Source organism: Cibotium barometz, chromosome 28 (assembly GCF_041138505.1).
Source record: "Cibotium barometz isolate CiBa-2024 chromosome 28, ASM4113850v1, whole genome shotgun sequence".
Lineage (NCBI taxonomy): Eukaryota > Viridiplantae > Streptophyta > Polypodiopsida > Cyatheales > Cibotiaceae > Cibotium > Cibotium barometz.
Genome location: NC_141073.1, coordinates 55,368,234 through 55,381,949, shown reverse-complemented (window position 1 = coordinate 55,381,949; position 13,716 = coordinate 55,368,234). Strand labels below are relative to the sequence as shown.

At 38.3% G+C, this 13,716-nt stretch overlaps 1 protein-coding gene across 3 annotated transcripts in view; it reads right to left on the bottom strand.

The window, feature by feature from the left end:
• LOC147622964 (Pentatricopeptide repeat (PPR-like) superfamily protein) overlaps positions 1-595 on the bottom strand; it is a 32,771-nt gene extending 32,176 nt beyond the window's left edge. Inside the window, exon 1 of one of the 3 annotated variants that reach the window (XM_086822579.1) lies at positions 480-595. The gene's annotated coding sequence lies outside the window, so the exon portion shown is untranslated. Of the gene's footprint in view, positions 1-444 lie in introns of all 3 variants that reach the window. The other 2 variants (XM_086822578.1, XM_086822577.1) reach the window with 2 other exon arrangements.
• Positions 596-13,716: the final 13,121 nt, after the last annotated feature.

Sequence of the window (13,716 nt, the reverse complement as noted above, 5' to 3'; positions counted from 1 at the left end):
CTCGTGTTCAAATAGAGAGAGAGAAACAGCCTGTTGAGTCCATCAGCATCTGATATAAAATTGCATCCGAAAACTTGGAAGGCCACGTTAACATCTATGGAGTCAACGACTTGGGTTCTAGTGCAAAAAACGAGTTGCCATCACAATACACTATTTTTTTTGCAACCAATAAAAATTACTGGATGATAAAGGATTTCTTCAGAGGGATTAACTTGAAATCTAGCTCAAAAAGAAAGTTAAATATCACTTGTCAAAACTACAAATCAAATTACGGAATCCATTCGCGCCTGTAAAACTGTGCTGAAAAGAAAGAAAAACAGAACTCTGCGCAGGTCTCATTCTCGATCATAGGGAAAATTTTATAAAATTTCAAGACAAAATGCCCCCCCTCCCCGCATTTTTTTAATTCTATAAACAACAACAACAACAACGCGCTGAACTTACGCGGGCATTCTGCAAGATCGTTTGCAATGGCGTACCTTGATGGCGGGGCGTCGTTATTTGGGCGGTAAATCAGACGTTATTTGGGCGTCGTTATTTGGGCGGTAAATCAGACGTGCGAGCAGAAAAATGTAATCTTTTTAATTACTTCCGATTCTTATATGATGATATGGATGAATGCCATTAAAGTCTACGCCCAGCCCCGTGGACAGCAGTTCTAACAGCCCTTTTCCTAAATGCAAATTCTTGGTTTCGGGATGAAACTAGTGTTCACCGAGAATATTTTTCTTCTCAAATCTTAAAAAATAAAAGTTTTTCTTCAATATTTACAGGTTTTTCTACTAAAATATGACTTAAATGCTTAAAATTTTGTTGATCTTTAAAATTGCAAAAATAAAATTTACGAGTGAGATCATGAATTTTGTAGGTGCATTGTAAGGGTTTGCTGGTTTTCTGTGAACACTGGATGAAACATATCTAGGTAATAGTGTAGGGTCTGACTCCCAGACGAGGTTGCTATTTGACAAGCACCCTTGCCCTTCAAGATCTAAAAGGCTTATTGCAAAGAGCATAAAGAGGTAGTAGCCAACCCCTTTTTTATACATGAGGTCCTCACGTATATGGAGCAAGCAAGGAGAAGGACCTCTCATACCCTCTTCTAAGCATGGAACCCAGACACAAAGTACAATAGGTAGTGGTAAGAGAAGTGGAAGAGATCGTCCCCCAAACACATAGCCTTATCTTTGGGCAAGAACCACCAAAGGGAAAGGATTTTGGAGACGAAATCAGAAAAGATAAACAAGGTGAAGTATTCATGCCCCTCATCAAAGACAATAAGTAGGCAGCCTAGCAGATGTGGTGAAGCAATGGATATGGAGATCTCAATAACTCTACAAAAGGGAGGATTGATTTAACCTAACCTAGATCATCTAAAAAGCTAGCAAAAAGACCAAAGTTCATACATGAGGTTGCATTTTTTAGGGTTTGCGTGTAATTTTAGATGCACATGAAATAATTACACAAGTATTTGATGGGGCCAAATGCCCAAAAACGGGCATAATGCCCTCAAAAAGCAACTTCTTAGCAAACAAGCAAGCATGTTTTGATTAGCCTTCTAACCAACTAGCAAGCATGTTTTGATTAGCACCAACTAGCATGCTCAATCCACAACTATTTATCTATATGAGCCAAGAGATTCCCTACATGTTACTAACCAACTAACTTTGAGCATTTCCATTTGGTATATGTTTCATTATAACAATCTCAAGTGGCAAATTATCATATAAGGGAAGGTTTTGGTAGGAATGTAAAATCTACTTCATTTATTGAAATAGGTTCTTTGAATGATATAGAGGTTATAATCAAGTGTCATGGATCCCACCCTCACATAGCAAAAGTTGGTTTGCACAATGTGATAATTTGCAACAAAACACAAATACCATTGTCCATTCTTCCTCATTGAATACATCATCATGATTATACACATAATTGCCTTAATGAAGTTACAAAGATCAATATGTGAAAAGATCTATGGAACCCACTCACTCTCACATGCCCATTACTCAGATGATAAAAATTGAATCTTTGGGTACTCAATTAATATGAAAAAATCACATCAAAATTGGATAAATTTTGCTATGAAATAATTCTCTAAACATGTGATAGAAGCTAAATAGACTATCATATAATGATTAGAGTTGATGTTTAGCTCTCAGACAAGTGAATAAATGAAAAATGAAATTTTCATCAGTAGAGAGAGAAAACATGAGCAATAGAGAGAGAAAATACATGAGCAATTGCTCCAAATTGACTTTAATCACGTGGGCACACATAATACAGTGATTTCTCAACTTAATCACATCTCAAATCTTAGTTAAACACTCTCCTATAGTTGTAAGTTTCTCAATATAATACAGTGATTTCTCAACTTAATCACATCTCAACTTAATCACATCTCAAATCTTAGTTAAACACTCTCCTATAGTTGCAAGTTTCCCAAGCTTGATTCCTCCCCTCTCTTGCCTTATTTTTCTCATACTTTGCTTAATCACATCTCAAATCTTAGTTAAACACTCTCCTATAGTTGTAAGTTTCCCAAGCTTGATTCCTTCCCTCTCTGCCTTATTTTTCTCATACTTTGCTATTTTGCACATTACTTTTGGGCTGGCCACTATGCATGACTTCTTAACCACCTAAATCTCCTTATTTACTCTAAACGCACTTTAAGGTTTCCCACATGCGCACTCTATTTTGCACATTACTTTTGGGTTGGCCACTATGCATGACTTCTTGACCACCTAAATCTCTTTATTTTATTCTCACTCTAAGGTTTCCCACATACTATATGACAAATATTTTAATTATTTTCTACTCTTGCCCACAGGCTCCCAGGCATGACACTTGGACAACTTTGAGAACACTAGCCAACACATGAATTTAGTTTTGCTTTCTCATCGTTACTCCCTCTCAGAAGATAATTCATGTCTTCACCTTCAAGTTCACATCTGAAACTCTCATGGTTCATCATCCTCTAGAAATTGAAATGAATAGGCCTTCTACTCAAATATATGTAATGTCAGAGGGAGATTTTCATCTAGAGACCAAGGTGGAGGCCGTTTTGGAAACATAAATTATGGGAAGCAACAATATAAATCAACAAGGTGGAAGAGGCCACTCTAGAGGAAAGGGGAGCCAGAGAGGCCGAGGTGGTTGGCAAAGAAATCAAAATGCAAATAGCATAGAGTGCTATTACTGTGGTAAACTGGGGCACATGGCAAAGGATAACTATAAAAAGCAGAATAATATCAAAAGTGAAAAGTGGCAATTAGAATTGAGTAGCTATAATGCAACATCATATGCTCAATTCCATGATAGGAGATATGTTAGGACCTGGAGATGTTTGGTATGTGGATTTTGATGCCTCTAACCACATGAACAGTTGTGTGGTAAGTGGTTTAGAGACATGTATAAAATGGAAAAATAGGTTATGTAGAAACATGTGATGATATTGTGCACCCCATTGTGTATGTTGGATGGTAAAGTACCATTGTCTATGTAGGATAGAAAAATGAAATACTTGGTAGATGTACTTCATATTTCAAACATTTCGAAGAGCCTAGTTTTTATTAGATAAATGGCTAAGCAAGGTTTACAATGAGGTTTCAAAGAGCCTAGTTTCTATTAGATAATTGGCTGAGTAGGGTTTACAATGAGGTTTTGAAGAGCCTAGTTTCTATTAGATAATTGGCTGAGTAGGGTTTACAATGAGGTTTTGAATAGCCTAGTTTCTGTTAAATAAATGGCTGGAGCAGGGTTTACAATGAGGTTTAATCCTCAAGGATGTTTTGTGGAAGACTTCAAAAATTAGTGCCGCTTGGTTGTAAAGGGTAATATAAATGGTAGAATGTTTACTTTGGATGTTTTGTGGAAGACTGAGGTGAAAGTAGCCATGTTTGCGCACATGGCATAGGTGTCATTACAGATATATTGACATATGGCACAAGCATATTATTCATGTGAATATCCAATGGTTGATGTCTATACAAGCCTAAAACATTGTTGCAACTTTGTCGAAGTTTAAGGTTGATGGTATGCATAAAGTATGTGAAGTATGCTAGTTTAGCAAGTATGCGGAACATGCTTTCCTACATGAAAAACACGTCATTGTAAGGCCATTGGGGATGTTAAACATTTTGATGTGTAGGGACTAACAAGGACCAATAATTATAGGTTACATTTATTATGTTGTGTTCATTGATTGATCACACTAGGAAAGTGTGGTTTTATTTCATGAAGGAGAAAAGTGAGGTGTTTGCTCACTTTTAGAGATTTAAAGCCTTGGTCGAGAAGAAAAAAGGTATGCAAATAAAATGCCTAAAATCAAATGGCGGGGGAGAGTGTTACATAATGTCCACCCTTCGGCTGAACGGGGACGCCCCAGCACTAGTGTTCCATGCTAGTGAATTGGTATCATGGTGGTGACCCCACATTAAATACTAGGCACATAGTGTTATTGGTATAGCTTAAGACCATTCTTGATGACGAGTGTATGTTGATGAGGTGTAACAAGTAGTACCATGCTTAAAGACTGTGTATTATCGAAGTGAAACAAGTGGAATATGCTAGACAACTGTATGGTCTAAGTGTAACAAGTGGTTTATGCAAATGACATGCTATGCTAGATGATGTGTATAGCGATATACTCATCGAAGTGTAACAAGTGGTAAGACATGCCATGCTAGATGATGTGTATAATGATCCTCTCATCGAAGTGTAACAAGTGGTGAGTGTATGTTGTGTTTGTGCCTATCAATATTTCATAGCAATTAATCTAATATGGAACATTGATAGGCACAATATAACATAATAATTAATTTCTATCACAATAATTAATCCTAATATGAAATGTTGATAGGCACAAACACAACATACACTCACCACTTGTTACACTTCTATGAGAGTGTCATTATATACATTATAATAATGAATTGCTATCAATGTTTCATATTGGGATTAATTGCTATCACAATATTTAATCACAATATGAAACATTGATAGTAGGCACAACACAACATACACTCACCCCACTTGTTATAATTCACTGAGAGTATCATTATACATATCATCTAGCATGGCATGTCTCACCACTTGTTACACTTCAATGAATATAGCACTATACACATCATTTAGCATGGCATGTCATTTATATAAACCACTTGTTACACTTAGACCATGCAGTTGTCTAAGCATAGTCAACTTGTTTCACTTCGACAACACATAGTCATCAAGCATGGCACTACTTGTTACACCTCAATAACATAAACCCGTCAAGCATGGTCTTAAGCTATACTAATAACACTAGGTGACTAGTATTTGATGTGGAGTCACCCACGATATCAATTCACTAGCATGGCACAGCGTCCGAGTGTCCTCGCTCAGCCAAAGGGTGGATATTATGTAACAAAGAGTATTTCTCCAATGAGTTCAATGATTTCTTGAGAAATCAAGGAATCAAGAGATAGTTTACATGTAAGTATACTTTGCAAAACAGAATGGTGTTGTAGAAACAAAACATAAGCACATTGCAAAAGTGGCACATGCATTGATGGCTAAAAAGAATATGCTAGATTATTTTTAGACAGAAGCAGCCAACCAGCAACTACTATATTATTAAACACGACCCCCTCTACAGAGTTGTTCACGACACCTGGATAGAATTTTACAAGTATAAAACCAGATGTGTCTCCCTTGAAAGTATTTGGATGTATTACATCTGTGCTGCATATTCCTGATAAAGTGAGAACAAAACTGGATCCAAAGGCAAAGAAATTTATCTTCATTGGTTATACTTTGGAGTAAAAAGGTTATAGATGATATAACCCTACCACTTATGAGATGCAAGCAAGCAGAGATGTTGTCTTTTACGAGATGAGTAGCTAGTATACACCAATGAAGGTATAACCCTACCACTCGTGAGATGCAAGTAAGCTGAGATGTTGTCTTTGATAAGATGAGTAGCTAGTATACATTGGTGAAGGTATAACCCTATCACTAGGTGAGATTTGAGTAAATAGAGATGTTGTCTTTGATAAGATGAGTAGCTAGTATACACAAGTGAAGACAAAGATGTAAGAAGTAATGATGATGTCCCACATGTATAGCAAAAATCAAAGGTGCTTAGTGGACCTGGATAGTTCTTTAGCAGTGGATCTAATGTTAGTTCGTGGTCAAGCAAGATGATTGAGGACACATGTAGGTACACATATATCATGCAAAGGGAAGGAAAAGTTAGATCAACATTTTCTTGTGTTGGTCTCTCATCAGGTCACTCATATATGAATGGTGACTCTAGTGGCTCCAAGCAAAGCCTTGATGAGGAGCTTAGCATTCTCTATCAATGGTTAGTCCTAGTGCAAGGAGAACCACAGCTGTTTAGAGGACACTTGGTAGTAGCGATCCAAGTGTACACAGATCTACAAGGGTTAGATACCTTGTTTGATAGGTCAAGATATGATGGATATACATCCCATCGTTATGCTTACATTAAAAAGAAGCAGGGAGGAAGAGAGCTCAAGCTCTTGCAGGCACACGCACACTCACACAAACCCTAGAAGAGAATACATAAGATGAGAGGCTAAAAATTTGTTCTTCTTCTTCTCAACTAAAAATTTGTTCTTCTTCTTCTCAACCAAAAGAGGTCTACAAAAGAGATAAGGAAAATATAACATAAGTACTAAAGTACTATGTATATGTGTAATGTGAACATGCTAAGTGAGTGAGCTGGCAAGATAAGTATGCCATAACTTAGTGGTGGACTAGTAGATGGTATAGTCCAGCTACTATAGAATCACTAGAAGATCCATCATGTCAGCATCCTACCAAACACGCCAGTGATGTAAGTGGTGGAAACGGTCACCTAAGCATATCATAAGTGTCAGCTCGTGTCGAGTTTGACATCTTTACATACATGGTTAAAGCAATACAAGAGGTTAAACCCACTTGTTTTGAGCAGACACTTGAAAATAAAAAATGGAAAGATGCCATGAATAAGGAGATAGTAGCATTGGATACAAATAAAACAAGAGGTTAAACCCACTTGTTTTGAGCAGACACTTGAAAATAAAAAATGGAAAGATGCCATGAATAAGGAGATAGTAGCATTGGATACAAATAAAACATGGGAGTTAGTTCCTTTGCCTAAGAAAAAGAAGGTAAGTTGGATGTAAGAGGGTGTATAAGGTCAAGTATAACTCATATGGATCAGGCAGGGATAAGGCAATATTAGTTGCCAAGGGTTATGCACAAACCTATGGCATTGACTATGAGGATATATTCAACCCAATTGCGAGAATGGTAGATAATTGTCATTGCTATGGCTACAGTGAAGGGTTGGTCTTTACATCAGATAGATGTAAAGAATGCTTTCTTGCATGGTGATTTGCAAGAAGAAGTATAGATGATGCAACCGCACCGAGTTATGAGAGTGATACACACATAAATTTTGTGTGCAGGTTACGTAAAGCCTTGTATGGCTTGAAGAAGGTACACAAAGCATGGTCAAACAAGATTGGTGACCATTGGATTTCAGACATCCAATGTATATTTTTCACTTTATGTGAAAAAGACAGATAGAGGGATCATGCTATTAGTCATTTATATGGATACCTTGATTATCACTCGTGATGACCTTCCAGTTAAACCTTGATTATCACTGGTGATAGTGATGACCTTCCAGTTAAACCTTGATTATCACTGGTGATAGTGATGACCTTCCAGTTAAATCTTCCCAAGTTCCTTTGCTTTCTTCATTTAGTCCTTCATACTACCTTTGAAGAAGTTTGCTAAGTGTTATCTCTAGCAGAGAGGCACCAAATAGGTTCACCTAATTGAGCATTCTCCTTGCATGAGAGAGGAAGAAGAGGGTCCTTCACAATCTATTTCTAAGCTAGAGTCTTGTTTTTCCCGGATGGAATGTAAATCCACCAGTAGAAGTTGGTTATGAGATGCTTGTTTGAATTGTGTTATTTTGTTTTTCCTTGTACAATGGAGTTGTAATGAAGTGGTAGCATTAGGAGCTTTGGAGGCTACACGAAAAGTAGAAGCTACAAGTAAGTGCCCTAAGTTTTCTCTTGATTCCATTAATTTTGGTTTTTATTTCAAGTAGTTACAAAATTGTATATTAGCTTAATTCCACCATTAATCTTAAGATATCAGAATGAATTAGGTATTCCTTGCATCATTAGGTAGCTTAGGACTAGCCTAAGCCATCCATAAAAAGAAAACCCTAAAAAATCATCATTGAGGGGGAGAAATCAAGGAAAGACTAGGGAAAAATTGGGCGTAGATCAGTCTCGGGTTGCATCTCTAAGAAGTGAATGGTTGTTCACTTCATAGAGGTACGGTTGTACCTTATTTATCCACACCTATTCAAGTCCTATTGGAGAATCTCTCCAAATCTGTCTCATAAGTGAGAGTAATGTGCATTAAAAAGGGCATAAATGTGCATTTAAAGAGCATAAATGTAGTACAGTTAAACTGTCAGGAGAATATTTAAAGGCGGTTTATCAAAAGATACACTGTTTTGGTGTAATTTAAGATACCTTCCTGTGTATGTGAGTGTACGTCCGTACCTTCATAGACGTACATTTGTTCCTTCCCGAGTGAATGACCGTACCTTTATGAGCGAATGCCCATTTCCACTTATGGACGAAAGTATTTTTCCTAACACAAGACACGGCCATACCTTTTTGTAATTGAATGTTTATTCCTATGATAGAGGAACGCTCATTCTTCTATCCAGCCAACAATTGTACCTTCCTCCATAAGGGAACGCTCGTTCTTGTTTCTAACCCACGACCATACCTACGATAATGTATGGTTGTAACTCTTATTAAGCCACGCTCATATCTACATCAAGTGAGCATCCATTCCTCTTTGAACAAATGGCCGTTCCTAAGCTCCAAGAGGGCAAAAGATTTCCCTATCTAGAGTGTGACTTTGCACTATTACTCATTCCATTCATGCACCTACGCTCAGGGAAATTGATATGAAACAACCCCTTAATTGACAACGCTGAAACCTCCTATGCATAATCACTCAGTATAGATCTCACCCTTTGGTTAACACAACGTGGAGTCAAACAGTGTTAGTCTTTGATCGTACCAGTGAAAGTAAAGAACATTCAAGCACGGGACAAACCACCCCCGATTTAGAGTCAGGAGGATTAGTTGCCTAGTGCATGGATAGACCATTAACTCAAGAGCAAGCCCTAGGTCCCTTACACATTCATAGAGTAGTCTTTCCTCAAGACTGAAAAACTTTATCCTGGGAAACACATAATCAGAAGAGCCTCATCCCAGGGAAACGATCATGAATCGTCAACCTAAAAGAATTACCACACCTTTGCTAGATTCGAGACTGGAGGTGGGGCAGGGCCTAGATAACCCAATTCAAACCGATTCGACGATCTCGAGAGCCATGCCAACTGCCGTGTCAAAAAATTAATTCTGAGATCATAGGCCAACACCAAGCATATATGAAGAACCAGCTCACCTCCATATTATCTCTTCCAACAATGAGGTCCTCTCGGGTTTTTTAATTTAATGATAGAACTATTTAAGCACTTTTAACCAATTGATCTGCTTGATGATTTTCACCATGAGCACCACAATAGAATGAGGGTCTAGTAGCAAAACTAGTAGTGCTTTGATAACTATAAGGACACGGAGATGTTGGGCCTATTTTGCTGTTACGCACGTTGTTATTTCCGTTACAAAATGGGATCGCTGTGCTCAGCAGCAGCAAAAATAGAAACGAAATATCGCTGCTAAGCAGCACATTTTTGCTGCTATTCTGAGTAGTGAATTTTTGCTGCTATGCTGAGTAGTGATGCCGTTGTATGGAAAAAAAAAAGTTGGGGTAGGCTTGGGAGTCATCACTGGACTCCCTAGTCTACCCTAGCTCTTTTTTTGATACAGAGAGTAAAACTTGAAACAAGAAAGATATGGCTAATTGGAATCTTCATCGGATTCCTCTGGCTCGTCTTTGTCTTCATCTTCATCTTCATCTTCACTTGCTTCGCCTACTTCACATTCATAGTCCAGATCTTCCTCTTCCTCTTCCTCTTCATCCTACATACATTGAAAAGCAAGAGATAGGTAAGTATAAAATAATAAAAGATAACATATAGATAAGAGAAGGGCTTATGTGTTACTTACCTCATCAGATTGAGTCCCAAAATGGACTCATTCAAATGCACACCTTGCGTATGCATCCAAGCCCACAATTGTGGATAGGGGGCTCTATACCCATAATCATACTCTTATTTTGTTGGGTCATGCCCAACAACCTCCCTCTATAAAAAACAATTAAAAAAGATACAATTAGTTAAAGGAACAATATAGTTTAAAACCAAATTATATAAAAATAAAAGAAAATAATAAAATAGACACTTACAAAATGAGCAATAAAAGAGGATTTTCCTCCCAAGCCAAAGTGCAATGTTCCTCGCTTCCATAGTCTTAAAGTACTTGCTGTTGCTTGTTGTTGAAAAGCACTTGGATGCTTTCTCATGAAGCTCCGCGCATGCCTCCACTCCTCTTCTGAGCAAATTAGCTTCTCTATGTTGTTCTTGGCCTTTCTCTTAATGTTTGCTCTCCTATTAGAGAAGCTTTATTCTCTTCTTCATCTAGTCGTTCAAGAAGGCAAGGCCCGAATGTGGAACATCAAACTCAATCTTGAGCACATCAATAACATATTGTTTTAATAGCTCATCTTATGGTTTTCACTTTTTAAATGAGTTTGTGAGCTCTAAGTTTGCAAGTACATGTATTTGGTTGATGACTTGCTTCCCTCTACCATCCATCATTGAGCACCCCATTGGCATCTATGCTATATGGTAGGGCTTGTGGATCAAACTGTGGAATGGCTCTTCTTAAAGGGTGGCTCAAAATGAGTGGATGATGAACTCCCCCATTGGGAGATGTCTCGGGAGACTTAGTTTTGCTAATTTTTCCAAAGCAAAAGCACCTTGCCCCCCCCTACTATGTCTACTAGACCCCACAGACTCTGTACGACATCGTGGGTGAAGCTGGACATGAGGGAGTGGGGGTGGGACTAGTCAACATTGGTTGTGTAGACTCGTCTTCACAACCATAGCGTGATGGGCCTGCACCACTTAGACCTTTGCCTATCAATGGAGTGGACTATCCCCATAGAGACGACTAGGCATGGAGTAGATTGGCTTGATGGTATGTTGGCCTTGCACATAATAATGCATGAATTGACTTTAAAAATGCATAAAGGGGGCATAAAACATACAAAGGATAAATACTATGCATGTGAAAAGGGATGTCAAAACATACCCGTGTCTATGAAAACTGTGTTCATGCATGCTTACCATAACGTTAGTTGATGATATTGATCAGGTTCGCGACATCTCGATCCTGACTAGGGTCGATCAACATTTCCTTACATATAACCCAAACCAAATACATGCATAAGGTTCAATTGCTTGAAGCATAAAACATTCATAAAGAGCCTATGCATAAAGGCTTTATGCATAGAGCCTATGCATAAAGCTTTGCATAGAGCCTACACATAAAGCCTATGCATAAAACTTATACACAGGGCTTTATGCATAGAGCCTATGGATAAGCTTTATGTATAGAGTCTACACATAAAGCCTATGCATAGAGCCTACACATAAAGCCTATGCATAAAGCTTTATACATAAAGGTTGCGCATAAAGCCTATGAAAGCTTTATGCATAGGCTTGCAGAGGCTTTATGTGAAAGCTTATGCATAGACTCTATGCAAAAGCTTATGCATAGGCTCTATACATAAAGCTTATGTGTAAAGCTTATGCATAAAGCCTATGCATAAAACTTGCATAAAGCTTATGCATAGGCTATATGTGTAGGCTCTATGCATAAAGCTTTATGTGCATGCTCTATGCATAAAGCTTATGCATAGGCTCTATGCATAAGCTTTATGCACTAAGTTCCCGACACCCAAGGGTGCAATAAACGTATATCTTGCATTAATGATTACAAGAAAAAGAGGGCTTACCTCTTTTTTGTGAAGGTGAAGGAGAGGATTAGTGCAAGACCAATGAAATATAGAATTAACAAAGTGATTTGTAGCACATTTAATAAATCTTACATGAAGCCTATGCATAAAGCTTCATGCATGAAGCATACGCATAAGGCCTATGCGTAAATCCTACGCATAAAGCTGCGTAAAGCCTATGCATAAAGCTTCATGCATGAAGCATACACATAAAGCCTATGTGTAAAGCCTACGCATAAAGCTTCATGCATGAAGCCTACGCATAGAGCTTGCACATAAAGCCTATGCATAGAGCCTACGCATAAAGCCTACGCATAAAGCTTTTGCATAGGCTCGCATAAGCTTTATGCATAGGCTTTATGCACAACAGCTTTATGCTGCAAGACTATGCGTAAGCTTTATGTATAGAGCCTACGCATAAAGCTTACGTATAGGCTTGCATAAGCTTTATGCATAGGCTTTATGCAAGCCTATGTATAGAGCTTACACATAAAGCATATGCATAAAGCTTTATACATAAGCTTTATGCAAGCCTATGTATAGAGCCTACACATAAAGCCTATGCATAAAGCTTAGAGCCTATGCATAAAGCTTGCATAAAAGTAAACCTAAACCCAGCATAAACGTAGATCTTGCATTAACGATTACAACAAAAAGAGAGCTTACCTCTTTTTTGTGAAGCCGAAGGAGAGGATTAGTGTAAGACCTATAAAACATAAAATTAAATAAAGTGATTAGTAGCATAGTTAATAAAGCTTGCATAAAGCCTAAATAACTTGATGCATGCATTTGAGAGCTCTATCTATGCATTGAGAGCCCTATGTATGCATTGAGAGCATTGAAATCTCTATGCATGCATTGAGAGCCACACACACACACACACACACACTCTCTCTCTCTCTCTCTCTCTCTCTCAGGCTTGTTGTGCCTGATTCACTTGCTGCTTGATTTCCTTTGTGTTTGAATCAATTTCCTTTGTGGTTGAATCAATCATTCATGTCAACACGTGAACTGTGTGACTAGAAGCTCAGGAACATCCACCACCACCACCGCCACCGCCACCTCCACCACCGCCTCCCACCTCCCTGGCTTCTACAATATAACATGCTTTAGAGACTAGCTGTCACATTGAAGTATCCAAAATTCTTTGAAAAATCCTTGAAGGATGAGGATGCCCACATCCTTCTCTTTGACAGTGCTAGAGCATGAACATCCTCGTGCTATTTGATCAGAACCTCAAGAAGGCAACTTTTGTCCGAACTTTACAAAAAAGTGCCACTCTCTAGGTTGCTCAGTACGAGTATTCTCATTTCCTGACATATGATGCCTTTCTTCAAAGACTCAGGGAAGATAAAACATCTGTGCATGTGCTTGATAAGCTTTGCCCGATGAACGAGAACCTCACGGGGTCGAAGACTATGCCGCCAAGTTTTGGAAGTTTTCCGATGATTGGATGCAACCAATCGGCCAATGGAAGAAATACTCAATTCCTATTTCATGAAGGGATTAAGCAAGTAGTTGAAAAGGGCAGGTGATCTCGCAACAACAACAATGACTCTGGAAGCAGCTGCTTGAATCAACTCTCAAGACAGAGCGAGTGTTAGTAGGGTCTGTCAAGAGCAAAGGCAAGAGCAAAAGCAAGAGGAAGTTGAAAAGGTCCACTTCTAACTCTTTGGAGGAGGAGGAGGATGATTCTGATTACTTAAC